The sequence below is a fragment of the Caretta caretta genome, chromosome 6 (assembly GCF_965140235.1).
Source record: "Caretta caretta isolate rCarCar2 chromosome 6, rCarCar1.hap1, whole genome shotgun sequence".
Lineage (NCBI taxonomy): Eukaryota > Metazoa > Chordata > Testudines > Cheloniidae > Caretta > Caretta caretta.
Window position 1 is genome coordinate 38,301,960 of NC_134211.1, and position 24,584 is coordinate 38,326,543.

Consider the following 24,584-nt stretch of genomic DNA (forward strand, 5'->3'; position numbering starts at 1 on the left):
TGCGTTACGCAAACACATTTTTAAAGTGAGAATTTATTATTGGTTTCAGTGGAGGGAATGAGCAGTTGCTTAACATCACTGGCATCCCTAAACCACACAGAACTTTGGCAGAACAGCATTTGAGCAGAGTTAATGTACTATTTAAGGTTCTAAATGCAAAACAGACTTTTGTACCTCATTGACTTTAAAAAATCAGCTAGGCCTCATATATTTGCTTAGTTGTGCTCAGCTGCTTGGCACTTGCAGAACCACCCCACAAACCAACTCTGAGGCCAGAGACAATAAAGGGACATCAAAGGGGAAAAAATAGGTGGTTAGAAAATCTTTTGTTAACCAGGCTAGTTTCTGAATAACACACACTTAAAGTATTTGGACTGAACAGAGCTCTAAGGAACCAATTCTACCACCTTTACTCCCATTGAAGAGTATCTCCTCACATTGAAGAGTGCCTTAATCAATGGAACTACTCACGATCTAAGGGTAACACAATCTGATCCTAAGTTTGCAGGACCTATGTGGGAAATTAGTATACTATATGTCTATAGCTGCAACTACTCCCATTGCCCACCCCATTTCTTCATCCCCAAAGTTCCGGGGTGCTTGGAGCCGACATTTTACATCGACCCAGCATGGAGTAAGGTGCCAGCCACAGAAACTGGGTCCGTATCTGGGTTCATATTTCAGTCCTCCTCCTTCTCTCTAGCAAAGTTAGTGTAGTGTCTTATAGGAGTAAACCCAGACACAGGGTTAATCCTGTTTTATTAGCAGTTTGCTCTAACAGGTTGTACATTGGACTAACTTATCAGGTTACAATACAAGTGCTCTTATGGGGACATCTTAGCAGAGATCTTTCTATTTGATCTATTTCTATAGATCTTTCTATTTTGGTTAGCACCCATCTCTCAAAAACCAAAAACTCCATGTGCAGAAGAATTGCACTAATCCACATTTTGCTTATTCAACCATTTTATGAAATTCACACCAAAAAGTGCAGTCTTCCCACAGGTTTCAGAGTAACAGCCGTGTTAGTCTGTATTCGCAAAAAGAAAAGGAGTACTTGTGGCACCTTAGAGACTAACCAATTTATTTGAGCATGAGCTTTCGTGAGCTACAGCTCACTTCATCATCACACCCACTTCCCACAACTTCTCATAGCAGAAAGCTCAGTGGGATCTTACATAGCTAACCATTACCTTTACAAAATATACTACAGTACATTTACTATCCTAGTATAAGTACTAGCAATAATTAAGCATAATAAAAAATTAAAGCTAAACTATAATTATTAAAAAATGAACAAATCACATTTTGCATTGTATTACCCTTACTTTTTCACTTCCATTACTTATTAACTCACATAATTCATTAATTTGCAGTGGGTATCCCTATCATTTGTGGGATAAAGAGAACTGCACATATATATTTGCAATGTTTTTAAAACTTTGATGGATATAAATTACATGCAATACGTAAAACATTTTCTTAAAGCAAGCAGTTACTAGTTTATAGAAGAGACATGCAAATATAGCACACTAAAAGAAATTAGAATCTGTTGAATAGTATTCATTGAACCGAAAAATTCAACACACTTTAGCTTTTGGGCAGGGTTCATGAATCATTCACAAGCCAATAGCTGCAAAAATGTTCAGTACTCAAACATTCATCAACTAGTCTGGATGACTAATTTTCAGACTGTGGGCTGTTTTCAAACCATTCACTATTCATGGTGTAGGGTTGGTCATATGGTATTGTTTCTGATCCCTGGCTGGCTAAAATTTAACTTATGATGAGTCCACTGTACTTTCAGGATTCACCAACATTTTCATGAATAGCAACAGCCAATTAAGTAATCAGAATGAGTATGAATTATAGACCCCTATGTCTAGCAGTGAATCAAATTCAAGCTATTAGCAAATCTATTCATAAATCTATTCTATTGTTCAACCAGCTTGAAGCATTATATAGGCATTGCACTTTGAGGCCCTGATACAGCAAGGTACTTGAGTATGTAACTAGGCCAATCAACTAAAAAAACCCAACGACTCATGTGCTTAAAATGAAGCAGATGCTTAAGTGCCTCATTGGATTGAGTCATAAAACATTATCCATATCCCATCTCTAGATATACTGAGCCTTTTTAGTCAGAAGTACAAGAGGTTTAATACACAAAGGCAAGAGAAGAGAGTAAAGGGGATGAGGAAAATTACGCTTTTGATTCATCACATCCCAACTCTACCTGTTGGCTTTGACCAGGGCAGGTGAAAGAGAACCTCATTTCTGACCAAAAAAAGTGCTCACAATATACATCTAGGACTACCTCTATTTATAAAAAAATCTGTTTTCTTTATTTAAAAATTAAAAAAAGAAAGACGTCAATAGACATGTCCCTTTACACTCCGAATAAAGTGAAATATGACAGCATTCAAACTCAGGCTGAAGAAAATGGCAAAAAAGTTTGTGGGTAATTCTGTAAAACAAAAATTGTGATTTTCAAACAGTATTAGTTAAGAGTCACTGTCTTCATCTTCTCTCTCTCTCTACCTCCCCCATGCATCCTACAAGAAGCAATGCTTCAGTCTATAGCTAGAAAACAGGATTATTTCAGAAAGGTCTAGGGCATCTGACCCTGCTTGCTAGTTCAACGTGCAGCACTGACTCTCTTGCAAGTTATAATGGATGCAAGGCACGGCATCCTGTATATCCAATAATTCAAAGAACACATTTGAAGGGAAGTTTTAACTTCCACATTTATCTCACAGTGGATCTAACAATAGCAGGCTTGAACTGGTTTGATGTAGCTACAAAATTACACTTTGTGAAGCCCTTCATTTCCCAACACCGTTTCTTACCACCGTGATGCTATTTGCAGATCACCACATGTCACTCTCATACAGTGATGTGATATTAATAATAGGGCCTTTAGCACTGTTTTGTTGAGCTTGGTTATATTATTTTATGTGACTTCCTGTGCCAGAACTTCATTTAAATTGAACATTTCAAGCCTGCTACTCCTGTTCTAGAAGAAGGTTTAACATTTTTAATTGCAGCTTGCTATTTCATTCCATCAGAGAGGTGTAAAGCTATTCAGAATTGTCATAAATATAAAGGGAAGGATAAATACCTTTAAAATCCCTCCTGGCCAGAGGAAAAACGCTTTCACCTGTAAAGGTTAACAAGCTAGGATAACCTCGCTGGCACCTGACCAAAATGACCAATGAGGAGACAAGATACTTTCAAAGCTGGAGTGGGGGAGAAACTGTCTGTGTGATGCTTTTGCCGGGAACAGAAAAGAAATGGAGTCTTAGAACTTAGTAAGTAATCTAGCTAGATATGCGTTAGATTCTGTTCTGTTTAAATGGCTGATAAAATAAGCTGTGCTGAATGGAATGTATATTCCTGTTTTTGTGTCTTTTTTTAACTTAAGGTTTTGCCTAGAGAGATTCTCTATGTTTTGAATCTGATTACCCTGTAAGGTATTTACCATCCTGATTTTACAGAGGTGATTCTTTTACTTTTTTTCTTCAATTAAAATTCTTCTTTTAAGAACCTGATTGCTTTTTCATTGTTCTTAAGATCCAAGGGTTTGGGTCTGTGTTCACCTATGCAAATTGGTGAGGAGTTTTATCAAGCCTTCCCCAGAAAAGGGGGTGTAGGGTTTGGGGAGAATTTTGGGGGGGAAAGACATTTCCAAGGGGCTCTTTTCCTATTATACATTTGTTAGACGCTTGATGGTGGCAGCAATAAAGTCCAAGGGCAAAAGGTGAAATAGTTTGTACCTTGGGGAAGTTTAACCTAAGCTGGTAAAAATAAGCTTAGGGGTTTTTCATCCAGGTCCCCACATCTGTACCCTAGAGTTCAGAGTGGGAAAGGAACCTTGACAAGAATAAATGCACATACTTCACAAGAGGAGTAGGTCATACAACAATGGCGAAGAATCAGTCATTTTCTTTAACACTGAACAAGGAACTTTATTAGCATAAAGAAAACAATATTATTATTAAGGCTACTCAGTGTTTCTTTCTGTGCTTCAATGTAGAAGTTCTGCTGGCAACTTTCCTCAGCCCTCTCGTGAGTAGCTTCTTACTACAGATTTCAAGAACCAATAAGCATCCTCATGGGACATGGGTACTGGGTCGATTTGTTACTAACTACCTGCAGTGGAGGCCACTAAAAATACTGCCTTTAAAAATGGAAGCGCACTGTGCTGCACAGCTAAAAAAACTGATTGATGGATGCTGTAACATCAGCAATTGGATATACTGCCCTTTTAAAGCCAATGCTGAAATGTACAGATGATTGTTTCACAATGAGATGTGAGGAGGTGTAGATCTACTACACAGATATTAGAATATTCATAGATACAGGCAGGTGGTGGCATTTCATCTCTATCACAAAAACTAAACAGAAAAATCCATGTCAGACCCAAAACAAGATGAAACTACTAAGAATAGCATAAATACTTTATTACACATGTGTTCTGATAATATATTGATGCTTAAGAATCCATCTACATCCTTACCGTCACTCCCTGACCTTCACAGGAAATCTGAATGCATGGCTGGATATAAGGTTAAATGAACCACATCTAATTAGTGGATGTATCCAAGAGATGAAATGCCATTCAGTACCAACACGTTTCCATTGCCAATACACAGACACAGCATTTAGGAGTAAAGCAGTGTTTTAACTTAATTTACTTTGAATCACATTTCTAAACATATTGCATTCTGAGAACAGATTCCATGTCTTCTTACATTTCATTGAAATTACAAAGATAATGTAGGACTCAAACTCTCATACTTCATGGGAATGTTACCTCTGAGGTTTTCTCCCCCTCTCTTTAAATGCTAAGCAAGCATGTCTTTCACACACAGGATAATAAGGAAACCATGAAGGAAAAGGATCTTCCAGATATGTACCTTCTATTTCAGATTCAGACACTCACCAGCTCAAATTGATTGTATTCAGTCTCATATGGGACAACTGAAATTTTAAATTATTTCTACAGATACAGGATTAAAAAACAAGTAAATAAAACAATCTAATTGCTACTTCTATTTTCTAAACAAATTGCAACCATTTCCAACACACAATATTTTTGAATAGAAGTAAATTATACAAGAGAAATTAGGCAACATGTAGAAAAACCAACAAAAGTATTTGTTATAGGATTTTGTTAAGAAGTTTGGTAATGAAGTATACCTTGCAAATAATAGATACAACTGGCTTGATTATGCTCTCATTGACACTGGACATAAAAGATAATCAAGAAGCTCAATTACTTATCTCATCTTCAGAAAGACTGGGAAGAAAATTGGCAGAAATTCAAAATTGCATCATATCCAATTTTTATGGTTCCTCTGGAACAAACTCTTAGCCAGATTTTACTGGAAACCCATGTGTTTAACGCATATTACACAGAGCAGTTTTCTCAAACCATAGTAAATGCTATAGATATGGGGCAGACCAGCTGCCGGTTGGCAGTATCTCTAGCGCTTACTGTGGTTAGTGCAATCTGCTTTATACACATAAGTATCCAGTAAAATCTGTTAAAGATTATGTTCTGGAGTATACAGAGATAATATTAATTTGTTTTGTGGTAGCTAGGCACTGTACAAACACACAACAAAAGGATGGTTCCTGCCTAAAGTGCTAACATAGCTTACAAAGAGATAGAATATTTTGCTACTAGTTACAAGAGTACTAGAGAAACATATGCAAAGGCATTTTCACAATTTTGAATACCAAGATACGCCCCTCTACAAAAATCTGTATACTGGAATGGGAAGATGAATTAAACCTGCCAGCAAGCACTAAGGTATTGGGTAACAAAATTGGAAATCTAACACCTAGGGTATTCAGAATAGTTGAGGGGGGGAAAAAACTGCCAAATCCAGATTTAATGGAGAACGTAACTTTCTATGGAATTACACTAAAATTAGGTGTCATACTGATGCAGGTGACACGGTATGGCTTTCCAGCTTTATGATTTTACTGAAAAAGCATTTTGCAGATGACATCTGTAACTAGTGTACACTAATCCCATTATCTATCCTGTGATGTGCCAACTCCTATTCCAGAAAGGGCGGGGGGGAGGGGGGGAGATGCATGTGTATATCCCAATGTCCTGATGTTGATGATTTTTATATTAATTTGTCCTAAGGTTAAAGTTTTTTGTATTAATTTAAGTATCTCATTGACTGCTCTATAATTTATTTGTTTTAGGGTTTTTTCTTGGAAAGTTTTTGGTTTTGTTTTTTTAAATGACCAAGCAGTGAAACTAAGACAAAAGGAATTGGGAATTGTTTGTAATCTCTAAAAAATGCTATTATTCTCCTTTTATTTATTTAGACTGAAGAGAATGAATTACTGTTGGGATTCAGGGAAAATGTTCAGAGTCATATGGAACTACACATGAGAAATAATCGTACACTGGACATTTCATGCGGTTAAGTGATTTTTGTCCTGAATATGGTGTTACATTTATTTAAAAGTTTCTCCGATTTTGATTTGCTTGAACTGCTGGACCTCATCATTTCCGTGGTGTTTGTTACCTTTCAGAGGAAGGGTTGTCCCCTTGACCGCGAAGCATATATCGAGTTCTGCAATATGTCAAGCAAAGATTCACTTCAAAAACATATCTTATGGTATACATATTGCTTTACAGATACACTTTATACATCTTTGCCTGTACTTTTTCACAAATATCCAAGCAGATTTACCACCTCAATTCTTTAAAATCGTTTTCTAGGTGTTAAGAGGAAGGCTTCATTCAACATGCATTCATATACATATATACCCTGAAATAATTATTCAGTACACTAAACTCTTATCTATGAGATCAGTAAAATAAAAACTCATTTCTAGCAGTTCAGGCAAGCCTGGAAGATGTGTGGCCTCATTTTTATCTATGCATATTTAGGGTTGTGAGAGGAAGGATATGCTGTGTTAATTTGGACAGCTAACAGGAAGATTACATTGGATTTTTACATCTGACCTAAATCTAGTTCCTTTTCCAACACTATTAGTACCTATCATAGGAAAAACTGAATTGAAACAGGCGATTTATCAGAAAACCTGCAATAGATTTACAGCTGATAAATTCTAAGAGGCAATTACTACAGATATTATGATTTGGAAGTCATGTCTGATCCACTTTGAGATGCAGCTTGGGATACATTAAGCACCTTTGGGGTTTGATATAAAATCTGGATATACAATTCAGCTCTTAAACTAGGAATTCATAAAGCATGTTCTGAAATTCTATAATGTACGTACAAGATTTATATCAGAAATAAGAACTGTTGTTTTTAAAGAACCTTTTTCTAAAAGTCCCAAACCAGGTCAATGTAAAAAATTGGATCATCATCAAACTTTAAAGCAAAATAAAACTCAAAATATACTGAATCTCTTGGGCTCAAATATTACACTCTGTTGCCCAAAGCCTACCTGAGCTTCTCCATATGAAGCTGGGGCTTCAAGAGGTATGTCAAGCCAGGAGACCAGAGATAGGGAACAGCCACTCAGCAAGCAGATTTCTCTTTAGGAACATTTGTAAAAGCTGATGCTGCTCCAAAGACCATGCAGCATCCATGTACACAAGATGGCCTGTTTTCTAAACCATACAGAGTGAAATAGTGCTTGGCCACAATGGAGGACCTAGTAAAAGCATAGTCTTGAGTGATGTTTTTTTATTTCCTTGCTTGTTGTACTTCTGGGTCTGAGATGGACAGTAATTTGGAGTTAGAACAGTAATTGAAGATTTACATGTTGATGGAAAATGGGGAAGGATGAAATTGTGCATTTTTAGAGGGAAAGAAGTTTGGTTGTTACAACAGGTAACAAGAGGGGGGCGGTCTCCATCAAAACGGCAATAAATGCTGTGGTGAGGTTTTCCATGTGGAAAGGACTATTTCCCTTTGCACCTGTTTCTCAAGTTCCCTTTTGGGGTTTGGCCACCACTGTAGCCTCAGGCCAATAAGGGCTAAGGTGTCTGAATGCTAGCATTTCACCTACCCCTCCACCCCGCATTGGGGTGAGAGTGCCTAAGCGTCAGGGGGAAGCTGCATGTTTGAAAATTATCTTTTGGGGATAAAGCATTCCCACTGGGAATAGTGTGGAGGATCAGGAGGGGGGGGGGGGGGGGAGTTCATCCTATTTTGGTATTCATACATTTAAAGAACAAAGATCATCTAGTCAAACCTCCTACATAATACAGGCCTTGGAGTGTTGCCCAGTTATTCCTGCAGTAGAAGGAATTATTGTTCCCTCCTACATAAGTGAACACTGACAAACCCGATAACTTGTGGTCGAACTATAGCATCTCCTTTAGAAAGGCAGCCAAACTCAATTTAAAGATTAAATGACAAATATACAGCCTCCTATAGGTTAGGGAAATATTTCTGTCATGTTATGCTTTCCGAAAAGTATATGTCTTATTTGTCCTTTGTAGACTACCTGGAAGGTCCTTACACCCAAACTGAAGAAGTTATGTACTTTTGATGGCCACAGTGTGGCGGCTAAAGGGACTAAATCATGCTGCTATGGACAGGGATGGTTACAGGTAGCCCAAGTCCCTCAGTCCCACTGGGAGAGGGGAACCGGGTAAGCATGAGAAAACAAGGTAGAAATAGACCATTTGTGACAGTAAAGAGCAAATTCAATTCAAGCAATTTACTCCTATCTTGAAATTAAATTTTCAAAAAGCAATTTCTTTCTTTTTCATTTAAATACGTCTGGGCAATTCTGCTTTTCATTTGGGTGAGGTGAAGGTTTGCTTTGTTCCTCATTGCCGAGTAGAAGCTTATGACATTTTCAGATTCTTGTCAGAAATACCCTATGGGTAGACATGTGGTTTCCATTCAGAGATGTCAGCCCAAACTCCCACACTTCCTCCTTGATTTCAGGTCATGTCATTTGCACGTGGGGAAAAAGAAAGTGTATTTTCCCTCGTTTGGGGTTTAAACCCGAATTTTCATTCAGTTTAGATCCAGGCTTATAAACTAGCGTAGATTCACTTCAACATTGGGGCATGTTTATCAAAAGGTATGAAAAACTTCATGAACTTTTTTGGTGTCCCAAGGCCAGGTTCTGGGCTTGTAACAGAATTCAAACCCAAGTAATGTTTCCCTAATTTCAGATTTCACTACAGAAAGTATTTTTAATTTCATGTAGTGATGCTGGTACCTTGGACCACTTTGTTCAGGAAAGGGACTGTATATACTTTCAGAGTAGCAGCCGTGTTCGTCTGTATTCGCAAAAAGAAAAGGAGTACTTGTAGCACCGTAGAGATTAACAAATTTATTTGAGCATAAGTTGTAGCTCACGAAAGCTTATGCTCAAATAAATTTGTTAGTCTCTAAGGTGCCACAAGTACTCCTTTTCTTTTTGTATATACTTTGTTTTTTTACTTTCTTTGAAGGCTCTAAGATAAGGCCTAATACAAATATATTTCCTTAAGGGCACCATGATGGGATCCATTAAGTTCACAATACCTAGAAGTAAAAGCATCAAATGTGCAATGCTTTTGGGACCATTTTCATTTGTGTACCGTTGCAGCGAATAGCTTCATTATTTTAGCTAGAAGGGTTTTCATAAGTTCACTTAATACCAAAACTCAATTTCTAAATACCCAGCCTTTTGAAGAGAAAGCAAAAAAATCATATGTTCTATATTCAGTCGCAATACAGAATGAGTCCTGCATCATATTTAATTATGTTGTAGCAGCTCACTTCATAGTTCTGAAAGAAGGATTTTTTTAAAACAGTCTCTTAAAACCTAATACTCAAAAGTATATTTCCTGCTCCCTCTTTTATCAAGTCACACGGGACACTCCTGTAAGCTTCTGGCCTAAGGTGCCCTTTTAATTACGGCCACGCATTCAAGTTCCATAGGAACCATATCAAAGAGAAAGACAGAAGTGAAAGTCAGGTAAATCTGGATAAATATCTTGGCATTTCTACTTGTGTTTAAAGTTGTCACTGGCTTTTTTAATGCCTCTGGGAGCTATTGATGGAGCCAAAATAACAAGCCATCTGCCATTCTCATAATATTTCCTCCACCCAGGAACTGAAATACCATGGCTACTAAAGGGCAAAATGAAGAGAAAGCACAATATAATGTACATGGACTGCATGAAGATGCAATTTTATATCATAAGTTGTAACTAATGTAAATATCCTCATGCAAAACTGATTCATACTGTGACACATGTACAGTAGAAAATGAGTGTATCTAATGACAGGTTGGTAAATATATGTTGGTAAAACAATGCATACTGAAGGACCCCAAGAGTATTGGCATACTTTGAATTTATGTGATTAGTGTCTAATTCTACACTGCTAATAATCCTGCTATGCATCAGATCTCCGTTTTTATCAGTGACAGAAATTTACTCCTAATTCCCAGGGGCATCTTCTAAGAAGAATGCGTATAATGTGCCCAACCAGTGGCATTAATAGCCACAAGCAACAGGGATGATGCGCAGAGTTTAGGCTGTTTGTTTATTTGTATTAATGTTTTTCCAAAAATAAAGTGAGCTCTGCCCATTTTGTGGCATTTCCACCCTCCAGCTATGAACTAAAATACTGCAAAACACTGATTTTTCATTATATCAACCCCATCAATGTCTTCCTGAGGTATTACAAATGCCGGAGAAATGTGCATACAAACACAAGACACCACTGTGCACACCTCATTTCTAATTAATTGTATGCATGTGGAAATCTGTGGGAGATAGTCATTTGCTGCAGTGATTCAGTCTTGCACAAGAGTATATTTAAACCAGAAAATATAAAACTTGTGACCTAAAACTATATCCAGTCCATTATATTGTGTGGTGTCTTCATTTCTAAAATTAGCTTCACCCATAAGCTTTGGTCACCACATTATGGGCCAAGGACTAGTTTTAATGAAGGATTTAGGTGCCTAAAGGAATTTTACAAACCTAAGAAAGCTAGGCACCGAACTACCATTAGCTTTCAATGGGAGTTACATGCCCAACACTGTTAGCTACTTTTATAAATCCCACTATGTACAGACTGCATCTTTAGGTGCCTAAATCCTGCATCATATCAGTGGAACTGGAGTCACAGGGACCATATTCCCAAAGGGACTGTGATTGATGGAACACCAGGGAAACGGAATGCAAGGAGTTAACCTGTAAATAACACAGCCATATGGACAGAGACGTGCCTAGGGCAGGGGTGGGCAAACTTTTTGGCCCGAGGGTCACATCTAGGTGGGGAAATTGCATGCAGGGCCATGAATGTGGGGATTGGGCAGGGGGTTGGGGTGCGGGAGGGAGTGCAAGGTGCAGGGATGGGGGTCCATGTGCAGGAAGGGGCTTAGGGTAAGGGGCTGGGTGCAGGAGGGGTGTGGAGTATGGGAGGGGGCTCAGGGCAGGAGGTTGGGGTGTAGGAGGGGTGCAGCAGGGGGTTGGGGTGTGGGCTCCATCCCAGCACCGCTCCCTGCCTGTCCTGGCCCCGCACCCCGCTGCTCCCGGAAGTGGCTGACACCACGTCCCTGCGGCCCCTGGGGGAAGCACAGCAAAGGGCTCCACGTGCTGCCCTCACCTGTGGGCACCTCCCCCAGAGCTCCCATTGGCCGCAGTCCCCATTCCTGGCCAATGGGAGCTGCAGGGGGTGGTGCCCGCAGGTGAGGGCAGCGCATGGAGCCCTCTACCCCCACCCCAGGGGTCACAGGGACTTGGTGTGGGCCGTTTTCAGCTGCAGCATGGGGCCCACGGCGCCACGGGGGTGGCAATCCCACAGGCCGGAACCAAAGCCCTGATGGGCCAGATCCGGCTCACAGGCCATAATTTGCCCACCCCTGGCCTAGGGTTTAATAAAGCATCACTTGATCAACTTAACCTGCGCTGAGCATCGCTCTTTGTGAGTTAAACATGGTGGCAGCATCTGAGTTGCAAGTTCTCTGCTGTGCAGTAGCTGCAGTACGAGCCACGGAACTTGGTCTGAAGCTCTGGATGTTACAGATAAAAACCTAGCCCAGCTACCTACCCGGTGGAAGGAGGTGTCTGCATAGTACACAGATATGGCCGCAGGATGATGACAACAGCAGAAAAGTAAAGCTGTTACTTTACTTTATTGGGGAACAAAGCAAGGAGATCTGTGCCACTCTGAATTCATTGGAGACCTGACAGACTTCCTAGTTTGGGACCGGATAGTCTGTGGTACCTGGGATCACCACCGGCAGGATTAACTGCTCTGGGAAGGTGATCTCACATTAGACCAGGGGTTCTCAAATTGGAGGTCGGGACCCCTCAGAGGGTCAGGAGGTTATTATGTGGAGGGGTCGCGAGCTGTCAGCTTCCACCTCAAACCCCACTTTGCCTCCAGCATTTATAATGGTGTTAGATACATAAAAAAAGTGTTTTTAAATTATAGGGGGGGGGGTCGTCGCACTAAGAGGCTTGCTGTGTGAAAGGGATCACCAGTACAAAAGTTTGAGAATCACTGCATTAGATAGATGCTTACACACGAGGTGGGCATCAGAGGCCTCAAGGGAAAGAATGAAAGCTCCAGGAGGCCCAACTCCTTCAGAAGTGCATGCAGTGAGACAACAGCTAAGGAGAGCAGGTGGAACCTGGGGTTACCACAAAGGAAAATTTCAGTGGCATTATGTAATCCAGCATGGAGCTGGAAAGCCTGTGGAGCAGGGATTTCATAGCACTTGTAGAGGCCAGTACAGCCTGGGTAGGCAGCATGGTGGAGGTAAGAAAGTATGCACCTGCACAGAACCAAAGCCCCTGAACAGGGTACTGAAAAGATGCCACCATCCTCTGCCCACCATTAATATCTTGCCAGGAATCTCCAAAGCCAGAATCTTTCTGGTCTGTGATGTGAGGAACAGGTTTGGGCACATAGTCCTGGATAAAGAGTGCACCATGCTGACAAATTTGGTCATTACATATGGCAGCACATGCCCAGCCCCAGAGACGTTCTGCTCACCCACGCACCGGAAGGAGTTCCTGGGCTGAATATTATTGCAGATGATATCCTCATTGTAGGTGAAACAGGTAACGATAAAGAACCTGAGCGAGACGATGACAGAAAACTACAAACTTTTCTACAGTGATGCAGGCACAGGAACATAGAACAGAACCCAGGAAAAAAAAAGGGACTCAAACAGCACATGGGGACATACATGTGACATTTGCTCAGAGCAAAGGGACTGAAAGCAGATCCCAACAAGATCAAGGCAGTCAGAGACATACCAGCTCCACTGGATATGAAAGGAATAGAGCACTTAGAAATGATATTTTTTGTCCAAGTTCTGTCTGCACCCATACATCCGCTCACATAGCAGGATGTTAAGTAGGACTGGCCAGGTTCCCAAAACCAAGCATTTAATGTGCAGAAACAAATGATTATGGATGTTCCTGTCCTGAAGTACTATCAGCCAGCCAGTCACTGACATTCCAGTGTGATACAGTAAAGAAAGCATGGGGCTTAGCTCTTTTGCAGGAGCAGCTGGTCGCTTATGCCAGCAAAGTTCTGTTAGACTGAACAGGGGTATGCCCAAATAGGAAGAGAGCTTCTGGTTTTGTATTTGGAGTGAAGCATACCCACCCAGTAATAGTGCAATTAGACCACAAACCCTGAGAGACAGTCATGGCAAAGCCTCTTCTTAGTGCTCCAAAAAGAGATTGCAGCATACATTGATGCACCTCCAGTGCTACCTGGTGGAGATCAGATATGGTCCAGGATGATTACTGGTGTTAGCAGACACCCTGAGCAGGGAATATATACCCAGCATTAGCAAGTAGAAGGAAGGGAATTGGGATGATCAATTCACTAACATGCTGCACTCTCAGTTTCAACAGGAAAGCTGATGGAAATCAAAGAGGGTGCAGAAAAGGACATCCAACTACAGGCATTCAAGACAGCATCCAACTACGGACATTCAAAACAGCGATGCTAGCCAAATACCTGTAGAAACAGAACCATATTTCAAATTAAAGATGACCCGAGTGTGCAGGATGGAATCATATTTCAAGGAGAGAGAGCTGTTGTCCCCACCTCTATAGCTAAGGCTGTGATGCAAAAAATACAGGCCTCACAACTGAGTGTATTGGCAGCTGTCTTAGACATTCTCAAGAGTGTATTTGCTAGCCAGGAATCAATATACAACTTCACTCCTTGATAAAAGAATGTGGTACCTGCCAGTCGTGTGATAGCCACCAGCAGAAAGAATGTATTACTTATTACTACATGAGCTGCCCACCCGACCAAGTGAGAAGGGGAGAGTAGACTTAGTTACCTTCAAGGAAAAAGCAGTACTTGATTACAGTGGACTATTATTCAAATTTTTTTAGCGGCTGATGCCATGCTTAATTCAAGAAGCAAATCAATGACTAGCAAACTGGAGGCCCACTTTGCGAGAGGCAGCATTCCAGACACTGTTTCCACCAACAACAGCTGCCAATTTCCCTCAGAAGAATTCAAGGAGTTTGCACACAAATGGGAGTTTGACCAGCACTCCTCCGCCACAGCATTTCCACAAATAAGGGTAAGGTGTGAAAATAGCTAAGAGACCATTACACAAGCGTGTTTCTTCTGGTTCACACTCCTTCTTAGCATTTTTGGCACACAGAAATGTCCCATCACAGGGATGCCAAAACAACCAGCATAGCACTGATGGGACAAAGGAGACGAGATGGCCAACAACCGGAGAAAACAGGTACTAGAGTCTGACAGCTCAGCCAAGGACCTACCAGCCCTAGAGATAGGCACTCCTATGAGGATCCAGCCAATACAGACACCCCATAAGGAGTGGACTAAAGCAGTTGTGAGGGATACAGTGACCCCAGGGTCATCCAATGTAACTACACAAGAGGGATAAGTGATCCAAAGTAATAAGAGGCACTTGTGAGCCAGCAAACATAACGTCCAGAGATGGCTTACAGAGATGGAGATCATCATAGAATCGGAGAAACAAAGAACCATCTGGAGGGCCAGCCCCACAGTCAAGAAGGAAACTCCACAGAAATAGTTAGCTAGACCCAAAGACAGGTGATGGGGGACAAAGATAGGTCACTCCTGGCATGGTCACCTATTGAGGAGATCAAACTGAGTGTGTGTGTGTAAAGACAAGACTCCAACTTGGCTATGTGCTAACAACCTCTGGCCAAAGGGAAACAGGGTAGAGGCCTGAGCATCAATTATTTCAGGAATTCTCAACCTGGGGGTCACAATGTCATTGCCTGGGGATTGCAAGCACATGCACAAAACAGAGAGCAACTGCTATAAAATATATAATTTAAATCTAGCATTTTAGAAAATTACACACACCTTTCCATTGCAATGTAGTGTATTTACTTCAAAAATACTGTAAACCTATAAAGCAGCAATCATTGTTCCTAAGATATATATTTGTATCATCATCATCACTTTAAAGACATGCACTCTGGGGATTATAATATTGTAGCCCCGCGCAAAGGTCAAACGTTATGCAGAAGTAAGGACAGTGATACTTTTGCAGTTCTGCACTGCTGTTGGCAGTGGTGCGGCCTTCAGAGCTGGATACCTGGCCACCAGCCGCCGCCCTCTGGACGCCCAGCTCTAAAGGCAGCACCTGCCACCAGCAACAACCCAGAAGTAAAAGATGCAATGGGGCACTAAGTCTGCTGTGAAAAGTGATATTGACAATGTTTCTTTGCCATCCCGCTGCTATTAAACAGTAACTATTTTTCAAAAATAACTTTTGTGCCCTTAATAATTCGATAAAAATGTGTTCATCTTAATTAAAAACAATGAGAAAAGGTAAATTCCATTTTAAACAACAGGATTAGAAATTTAGCATTTCAAATAGGGTTAAATATAAAAAATGTGTGTTTAATTTATAAGGAGGGGGTGTGCCACACTCAGCAGCTTGCTGTTTGAAAGGGGTCGCCAATACAAAAAGTTTGAGAACCACTAAATTATTTGTTTTAATGTTTATATTAAAGTGTTTGTAATATATGGAATATGTAGTGTCATCAGTGGAACTGGAGTCAGAGGGCCCATATTCCCTGGAGAGATTGTGACCGATGATACAACAGGAAATGCTAGGGAGTTAGGCTGGAATCAACTCAGCCACTAGGGCACAGAGTTTAATAAAGTTCCACCTGTTCAACTTTACCTGCATTCAGCTTCACTCTTTGTGAATGAAACAAACCCCTTTGTATATCTGGCCTCAGATCCTCAGCCGCCGTATATCCATATATTCATTTTGTACATAGACTTTTAAGAATAGAAATTTACAATTCCGATCAAAAATTCCTGTGCCAGACATGGAAATAAATGTTTTTAAATATCTATAAAATTTAAATAAAGCAATATAGTGTACCAAGTGAACTATTTAATAAGTGCTGCTCTTGACATAAAACTATTGTAGTCCAGGTCTCAGTTCCTATGGCAATTATAAACTAAAACTTTATAGACTGTTGCTATAACGTGCCAAACTGTTTGTCACTCATGTCACTTCAGAGAGGGCAAAAGCAACAGGATTTTCCTGTGCGCCACTTCCAATACAGCTGAACACCAAGATATGTTTCCTTCCACAGAATAAACCCCTACCGCTGATTTCTGTATGAATAGTATAGGAAAGAACTCTTCACATTTGAAACTGAATGATTGGGCCTCTGACATCTTTTCAGGGATTGCCATCGGATTCATGTCTTTTCTTTGCCTTGTCATCTGATTCACAATGCAGAGTTTTGCTGCAGAATACACCAAGCCCCCATTTGTCAAAGCCATTTCTTAGCTCTTGTTACCATGTGTATATTAGCATCCATTTTACAATGTTATTGATAATTGTTATTTGCAAAAAAGGATAGTTTTCTATGCCTGCAATTGCTTTTAGCTACTATATGAATATTCATGAGGCTCTCAAATAGCCTCAGTATTTACTGCTCAATTATTATTTTTTGTGGTTGTCTCTCTTTGATTTATCTGAACCAGTCACTACTGTGGAAGCCATTATCACATATAACCATCTTTACTTTATTGTGTATAGGGTTTTTACACACAATTTTTTGTCCTTCCTTCTTTGCACTGATTTAGTGGAACCAATCAAATTCATGGCCTCTATTAGCACTGGGGCAAGTCACTGAAGTTCTGCTTATGATTCCACTGATGCATGCTAGGTTCCTTTGAAGCAGATTTACAATGATAACGGAAGAAAACTTTCAATACACTTTTACTGTGGTTATTAACAGCACTAGCAGGACCAAAACAAACTTGACAGATTAAGGCACTAGCAATAATAATACCAATGCTAGGAAAGTGTAGGACAGTCACAAAAAAAAGTGAGCATTAGCAGATGGGCTTGTTAAGTGGTATATTGCCATAAGTGAGAACAGATGTACCTATAACTGTGTCTTGTGCAGTCCAGAAAAACCTGCACTTATGCAAACAAATGAGTAACTGTATATACCTACCTATATTTTAAGGTCACAATTACCCAAGTTTCATATATAAATCCTTATTTACATACCAAAATAGTGGTTGTATGGATGTAAACTCTAGCCTTATATGTACATATATATTAAAATACATTTTAAAATCTGTTCTATTGAGTTGTATGCACTACCATTCCAAGTGACTGCTTAACCATACAGCCTTCACCTTTGTACTTTCTCTTTCATCAAATCTCTCCGTGTGATGTTGTCATCTCTGGTTCCTCTCATCTTAAGGCAGACTGTAAGCTCTTTGGGGGCAAAGACTATCCAGTCTGTATAGGATCATGTAAATCTATAGTATTACATAGTCAAAAAAATAAATTTGTGAGTGCATAATTTTGAAGGTACACTGAGGTGGGGCTAGTACCTCGACGGCCCCTTAAGTCAAGAGGGCGGGAGGTAACACAGCCTCTCTACGGTCAAGTCCGTATTCTAAACCCCTCTGTAGTTAGCGCAGTGTGGCCCAAGGGCCAGAGTCCATCTAATTCCCCTTCCCTAGTGAGATACTGCGGCCTAGCGGCCGGAGTCCGTACAAGCCCAATGGTCAGAGTCCATCTAATTCCCCGCCTCTGGTGTGGTAATGCGGTCTAGCGGCCGGAGTCCATACAATGCACCTCTAGGGCAGCATGGCCCAATGACCAGAGCCATACAATTGCCCTAGGGCTCAAGGTTACAATTGCCCTAGTGGCCAGAGTCAAAGAAGTAGGCCGCAACCTAGGGGTGAGTAGCAGCAGAGGTGGTAGGGGGACCCAGCCCCTCCCTCTCCACCGGGTCCCAGCCCAGGGCCCTGTCAGCGGTGAGCGTGGTCACCACTCAGTCAGCAGGGAGCCTTCCGCAACATGCCGACATTCAAGTGCACTGAACCACGCACTCCACCCCTCTGGGCCACATCCTACCATGTGTCCATGTGAAGCCAGAGTCCGTTCGCCATCAGGGTCTCCAGGATCCTTGGCACAGGTAACTTGTTGGGACTCCGAATCCTGCCGACTCGCTGTGGACAACCGGTCTCTGGACTGGGCCTCAGATTTCTGGTTTCTGCAGTCAGGGTCTGAAGCAGCTCCCAGGCTGAGACTCCACCGAGCATCCTTCTTCCCCAGTGGTCAGCCCTGACTGAGCAGCTCTGCAGGCTTTTATACCTGACTTCTAGGTGGAGCCTGACCCGTAGAGCCTCAGGGGCAGGGCTTCTTCTGGTAGGAGGGAAGGATTAATCCCCGCCGTACCAGTGCGGGGCCGATCCGCCCCGCCACACACACCTATTGCATTTATTTTTGAATACCTGATGTGTGGAGGTGACTAAAGCAGTGTCACAAGCAATTTCTGTAATCTTTTAAATACAGACAGAGGTGAAAGTAAGCCAGCATGGGCTGGTACGGCGTACCGGTAAGAAAGTGGCCGAAGCATTCAATACAAATAGGTAAAACAGGTTAGGTTTAACTGTAGTAAAAACAAAAAAAATCTGATTTATCACTTGAATTAAATATATTTTACATTCTCTAGAAACAAAATGCTCCCCTTCAGTTTTCAGTTCTTGTCAGGTGGAAGACGTTCACGTGTTTCCAAACGTTAGCTTTTGAGTGCCATCATGGTACCCACTTGCTTCTTATTGGGCAAGTTTGTTGTGTTGGGCGCACAATTTACAATAGAAAGTAAGTGAAGAAAAAAAAATGCCGCCTAAGAAGATACAGGTTCAATAGACCCTAACGGGTAGGTTTAAACATAAAAGTGAGGAAATGGAGACGGTCAGTCAAAAAGAACAGCAACAAATAAAGAAGCTGAAAGTCATCCACAGAAGGGTATATCTACACAGCTAAGGGCAGTGCTCTAATGTGGCTGTGTAGTCTCAGCTCCCAGCCCTGTCTACACTGCCACTTACAGTGCCGAGACAATGCTACAGCGCGAGGAGTCACGCTCCCAGCGCTGGCAGCTATTCCCCGACGGAGGTGGCTTTGTTACAGCGCTGGGAGAGCCACGACTACACAGCCACGTTAAGGCACTGCCGCTGGGTAGACATACCCTTAAAGCTACTACCAATACTCTAGAATAAAACTAGTAGACAGCTACTATATTAAAGTCATGCAAAAGGGATTAGGTATGTAGGATTAGAGGTGGGAAGGGGGGTTCTGATACGACCGTACCAGTAAGAAATTTAAGTTATTTTCACCCCTGAATACAGGGACCACATTTTCAGCACATCTCAAACTAGCTCCTATTTTGTTTATGAAAATATTATATTTACATTGGTTTAGAATGGAAAATTTGATTTTCAAAATACCGGTTTTAAATATGCAAATAGATGTATACATTTTTGCTGAGAAAATATTCCCCAATAGTCTGTTTCCTTCACAAGTATTTTCATGCCTCTTACACAGGGTCTGCAGTGTAATGTCCTTAAAGGCCAGTGATCGTCAATATTCACCACCTCATATAACTATTTTCCTCATTAAAAAGGAATAAATTAACTGAAGCATGACATGTACTGTGAAGTGGTCACAGCTATGGATTTCTTAAATATAATCAGAAAGCTGGTCATCTCTGGTAAAACAATGCCCTTTGACTCCAAAGGAAGAGTGACACCTGCTGACGCACCAACATGATTTGTCCTACGTACCTACGTGCTCCGGGGATGTTTCCTGTGCAAGTACTGAACCTGGCTAGCACTGCTTAGACTGCAAGATATGGTATGATATCCACCCTAAGCAGTTATGGCTGCACAAGTTAATCAGTTTTGGGCCCACTTAATACCGCCTCAGTCTCTGACTGTGTTCATGGCCAAAAAGGAGTGTGTCAGCAGTCCCTGGTGTGATCTTTCAGGGGCTCTCTACTGCTACCTGAGTGGCTTTTTTTTTTTTGGTTAGCCTCTGGTCAAGGCAGTTCTTGGCTCCTGGCCCCTAATAAGGCCTAGTGGTGTGCTTTGGTCCTTTTGAGTCATGTTTCTGGAGGTAGCTTGGTGCAGGAGTGTTGCCCCTTCACTGTTCCAGGTCTTTCTGACCCCCTTCCTTCTCTGAGCTCTCTCCTTTTATATCAGGCCTTAATTACTTTATTGGTTGCAGCTGAGGGTTCCTACAGCTGCATGAGGGTGTGGTCAGGCTGCTTGTCGGTAAGCAGGAGAGGCTCCCTTCCCACTTCTGCACCTGTTCACACATTACAGTGTGTTTTTAGATTGCCACGTTCTAGTGTAGGGAAGGCGCTGTTTTTACATCAGTGTAACACAGCACAACATTAGCTGTAATGTGAATGTGTGTTTAAAGTACACAAAACCTTACTAAGGTTTTACTCCATATAATAGGCCCATGAATGTTGCTGAGTGGTATGCCCTCACAGCAGATAGAGAGTCATTATGTGGTATGTGAAGAAAGAGTATTACAAAGAATATGAAAATCCAGTATTAATCATTAACAAGATGGCAAAGTATTATTATTATTTTATATTACTCTAGTGCCTAGGAGCCCTAGTCCAAAGAAGACTCCAGGCCCTTCCCATGTTACACTTGTTTGTTTATTATACTTTCCTTTTCAGCTCTGTTGTTTGGACTTCTTACATTTTCAGCTCACTGGCTCTTGAGATTCCTTTGGTGTTTGTTATGGGTCTATTGTCTTCGAGATAAGGCTGGTTTTTGTTACTTTTTAAGGCACCCAGAAGTCTGTGTGTGCCTTATTAAATAGCAGCATAGGGATAGCAATGAGGCATGACAACATTGTATAAATAGCCAACAAACTTTAATGCAGTCTGAGCTTTCACTTAGCAGCACCTGCCTCCCTGGCAGATGGAGACTGGCAGCATCACACAGCAAAAGAATAGCGTTTCAAGTTGCATGCCCCCAGCTCCTCTCTCCAACCACATCCCCATGCAACCTGGATAACGGGACAGGAAGCCAATTAAAATATTTGTAACAAAAATTGTTCACTTGCTTCAAAGTAAAGGCTGCATCATAAATGCAATCATACTTAGTATCAATAGAGATCCAATTCCAGCTGCACAACTACCCTTTTGAGCCACTCTAGCAGTGCAAAGGGACCAGAAAGCTGTCCTAAAGGCTCGTTTGCAGATTCCCCATTGATATTATCTCTTTGCCACACACATAATCCAATCTCTTAGCAAGGATGGGAAGGATGCAGCCAGAGCACCCAAGGGCCATTACTCGTAATTAAGCCAAGAATAAGGCGGCCTTGGCATCCCTAGGAATCAGGGAAGCATAAAGGTAGAGTACAGCCACCTCAGAGCTGTACTGCAGCTGAGGACATGTTTAACACACATTCCTAAGCTTAGCAATTGCTTACGGAGTCTTCAGCTATGGGTGATGAGCTACAAAATACCTCATATGGTATATATCACATTGCAGGCACACATATAAGGATTGCAGCCAGCCACAGATAGGCTAGATTATTTCTTTCAGACTAAAACCATCTTATAAACAAAAGCAGGAAATCAAACAAACACCAAAGGGCAACACACTGCTGAGGTTCAGACAGAAATCCCAGTCATAGGCCGGAAAAGGTAAAGTTAATCAATTAGGCCCATATTTTCATACAGGACCTCTAATTTTGGCATCCAAAAATGGAATCACCCCAAATTTACTCATATGGTCCCAAACAGCTATATCTCACAGCAAGCAGTGGGCGCTCAGCACATCTTAAAATCATACTCCTGGTTCCCAAAGTTGGGCAGCCAAAACTTAGAGACAACATATAAGAGTCTACTTTAGAAAACTGTACTCTTAAGGGAAAGTAAGAACACAGGAATTGCTATACCAAGTAAGTAGTCCATCTAGTCCAGTATCACGTCTCCATCACTAGCCTGTACCTGCTGCTTCTGAGGATGGTGCAGGAAACCCACCGTAAGCAATTCTAGGATGACCTGCCCACAAGGAAAGTTTTTTCTAACCCACAATGATTAGCTTAACATCATGAAGCATGAGGGTTTCCCTCTTCCAAAATGCATGGCTTTTATAATATTATTTATAATAACTCTAGATGGTCTCATTCTCAATATACATGTCCAGTTCTTTTTTCAATCATGTGAAGCTCCTGGCCTTATTGACATCTTGTGGCAATGAGTTCTACAGAGCAATTGTGCGCATTGTGTGCAGTATTTCCTTTTAGCGGTTTTGAGTTCACTTGCAACTTCATTGAATGTTCCATTATTCTTTTACTGAGACAAGGTGAATAGAAGTTCCTGAACTACTTTCTCTACACCACTAATTTTTTGTACACCTTTCTTATGTCCCCTTTCAGTCATCTTCACCCCAAGGTAAACAATCCACATGAGTGTTTTTCCATGCTTTTAATCATTGTCACACTTCTCCAAACCCATTTATATCTGCTATCTTCATTTTGAGATGAGGTGAGCAGAACCAAACATGGTGTTGCAGGTGAGGGCGTACCATTGATTTATAAGTTAGCACAATATTTTCTGCACACAGTAATTACTGCACACAGTAATCTAAGGACTCAATATTTTCTGCACACAGTAATTACTGCACACAGTAATCTAAGGACTCTCCTGTACCATCTCTACTTCTATTCCTCACTCTCCCATTGGAATTTTAGGGCTAAAACCATAATTATTTATGTGGCAGGGTAGGATTTCATGTTATCAATCGGACTTATAAAAATAACTTTGTATTCAGCTTCTTGAAACTGCATTAATTTAACAAATAGCAGGAAGTGGGCAGCCCCTTGGATTAGATATTTGCACAATCAGATGTAAAGAAAGATATTTAGTTGACGCTTCTTAAAGTAATCTCTTTTGTAGAATACATACATTCTGAATCGATCACAGAGTTGTCGAGGCTGGGGAAAGCCAGCCTCATGTATTTAAAACCAAAGCACAGGTTTTTTCCTAGATCAAAAAGTAAAATGTATAGTTAAGGCATAATTACCTCATGATAAATCTCATTGTACACTTGGATTCAACGTGGCTAGTTAAAATTGAGTAAAAAGTGCTGAGTTTTGTTTAATACCCTGCTCTTTGATCTGCTTTCATACACTGTGTCAGGCATAACGTATAATCGGTGTTTAAACCTCAGCTGACAAAGAGTGATTTTATTTTTGCCCACACTTCGTAAGCCTGCCTTGCCATCTATAATTCACATAGCTCATGCCAATTCTTGTTTATATTTCTTATTTTATTTCCCAGCCTTTTTGCAATGGCCTTTATGAATGACCAAAGTAACAGCTTTCAGAGTAACAGCCGTGTTAGTCTGTATTCACAAAAAGAAAAGGAGTACTTGTGGCACCTTAGAGACTAACCAATTTATTTGAGCATAAGCTTTCGTGAGCTACAGCTCACTTCATCGGATGCGTACTGTGGAAAGTATAGAAGATCTTTTTATACACACAAAGCAAGAAAAAATGGGTGTTTACCACTACAAGAGGTTTTTTCTCCCCGCACCCCACTCTCCTGCTGGTAATAGCTTATCTAAAGTGATCACTCTCCTTACAATGTGTATGGTAATCAAGGTGGGCCATTTCCAGCACAAATCCAGGGTTTAACAAGAATGCCTGAGGAGGGGAGGGGGGGTAGGAAAAAACAAGGGGAAATAGGTTACCTTGCATAATGACTTAGCCACTCCCAATCTCTATTCAAGCCTAAGTTAATTGTATCCAATTTGCAAATGAATTCCAATTCAACAGTCTCTCGCTGGAGTCTGGTTTTGAAGTTTTTTTGTTGTAATATCGCAACTTGCATGTCTGTAATCGCGTGACCAGAGAGATTGAAGTGTTCTCCGACTGGTTTATGAATGTTATAATTCTTGACATCTCATTTGTGTCCATTTATTCTTTTACGTAGAGACTGTCCAGTATGACCAATGTACATGGCAGAGGGGCATTGCTGGCACATGATGGCATATATCACATTGATGGATGTGCAGGTGAACGAGCCTCTGATAGTGTGGCTGATGTTATTAGGCCCTGTGATGGTGTCCCCTGAATAGATATGTGGGCACAGTTGGCAACGGGCTTTGTTGCAAGGATAGGTTCCTGGGTTAGGGGTTCTGTTGTGTGGTATGTGGTTGCTGGTGAGTATTTGCTTCAGGTTGGGGGGCTGTCTGTAGGCAAGGACTGGCCTGTCTCCCAAGGTTTGTGAGAGTGATGGGTCGTCCTTCAGGATAGGTTGTAGATCC

At 41.1% G+C, this 24,584-nt stretch overlaps 1 long non-coding RNA gene across 1 annotated transcript in view; it reads right to left on the reverse strand.

Annotated features, from left to right (window-relative positions):
• Window positions 1-6,522: 6,522 nt before the first annotated feature.
• Window positions 6,523-24,584, reverse strand: part of LOC142072335 (uncharacterized) — a 107,338-nt gene continuing 89,276 nt past the window's right edge. The window contains exon 3 of the long non-coding RNA XR_012668727.1: window positions 6,523-6,602. This is a non-coding gene — a long non-coding RNA (uncharacterized LOC142072335). The remainder of the gene's footprint in view (window positions 6,603-24,584) is intronic.